The sequence below is a fragment of the Neopelma chrysocephalum genome, unplaced genomic scaffold, assembly GCF_003984885.1.
Source record: "Neopelma chrysocephalum unplaced genomic scaffold, ASM398488v2 Primary Assembly neopelma1_96289, whole genome shotgun sequence".
In the NCBI taxonomy this organism is placed as follows: domain Eukaryota; kingdom Metazoa; phylum Chordata; class Aves; order Passeriformes; family Pipridae; genus Neopelma; species Neopelma chrysocephalum.
Window position 1 is genome coordinate 29,038 of NW_020924937.1, and position 1,507 is coordinate 30,544.

A 1,507-nucleotide genomic window follows, 5' to 3' on the forward strand; every position below is an offset into this window, starting at 1 on the left:
AGATGGGAAAAGGTTGGGAAGGTGGGAAAAGTGTGGGAAGAAGGAAAGGTTTGGGAAAAGTTTGGGAAGGTGGGAAAAGTTTGGGAAGACAGGAAAAGTTTGGGAAGAGGGGAAAGGTTTGGGAAGAAGGAAAAGGTTTGGGAAGAGGGGAAAGGTTGGGAAAAGTTTGGGAAAGGTTTGGGAAGATGGGAAAAGTTGGGAAAAGTTTGGGAAGGCAGGAAAAGGGTTTCCCCACTCGGAGGCAGCTGAAGGGCGGGAAAGATCCACATGCAGGGAAAAGTCTTGGAAAAGTCTTGGAAAAGTCTTGGAAAAGTCTTGGAAAAGTCTTGGAGTGGGGGGGGGACACGGAGCACCCGGAGCACAAACGTTCCTCCGGGAATTCCGGAGGCTCCTCTTGGATCTGAACTAAAGGAGCAGCTCCGGGATGGGACAAATCCCGAGGGATTCCAGGATCAAGTCGCTTTTCCCGCCCTCGGATCCCCAAAATGCCCCGGAAAACATGGAAAACTCGATCCCGAGTTTCACCCCGAGCCCCTTAAAAAAATCTGGGAATGCCGCGGAATGTCTTGGAGCTTCTGGAGGGCTCAGGGATCATCCCATCCCTGGGAGAAAAATCATGGAATGGCAAAGGCGGGAAAAGCCCCTGGAGAGAATCCAAGTGTTCCCAAGTGCCACATCCACGTCCCAAATCCCGGGATTCACAGGGATCCACAATCCCGCCGGGAATGGCGGTGACTCCACCCTCGGGCCGGGGGGAAAATTCCAGGAAGGGATTTTCCCCTCTTCCCAAACTTTTCCCATCTTCCCAAACTTTTCCCAACTTTTCTCATCTTCCCAAACTTTTCCCCTCTTCCCAAACTTTTCCCAACTTTTCCCTTCTTCCTAAACTTTCCCTCTTCCCAAACTTTTCCCAGCTTTTCCCATCTTCCCAAACTTTTCCCCTCAAATTTTCCCTTCTTCCTAAACTTTTCCCATCTTCCCAAACTTTTCCCTCTTCCCAAACTCTTCCCATCTTCCCAAACCTTTCCCACCTTCCCAAACCTTTCCCCTCTTCCCAAACTTTTCCTCTCTTCCCAAACCTTTCCCCTCTTCCCAAACTTTTCCTCTCTTCCCAAACCTTTCCCACCTTCCCAAACCTTTCCCCTCTTCCCAAACTTTTCCTCTCTTCCCAAACCTTCCCCTCTTCCCAAACTTTTTCCCTCTTCCCAAACTTTGCCCAACTTTTCCTCTCTTCCCAAACTTTTCCCAACTTTTCCCATCTTCCCAAACTTTTGCCCTCAAATTTTCCCTTCTTCCTAAACTTTTCCCTCTTCCCAAACTTTTCCCATCTTCCCAAACTCTTCCCATCTTCCCCAAACTTTTCCTCTCTTCCCAAACCTTTCCCATCTTCCCAAACTCTTCCCATCTTCCCAAACTTTTCCCAACTTTCCCCCTCTTCCTAAAAAAGCCTCATTCCAGCACTTCCCTACTCAGCCAAGACCTGTGGGAACATCCCAAAAAAGGTGGG

The 1,507-nt window shown here is 49.2% G+C and overlaps 1 protein-coding gene across 1 annotated transcript in view; it reads right to left on the reverse strand.

Annotated features, from left to right (window-relative positions):
• Window positions 1-1,507, reverse strand: part of LOC113981229 — a 12,999-nt gene that overhangs the window by 7,135 nt on the left and 4,357 nt on the right. The window lies entirely within an intron of this gene.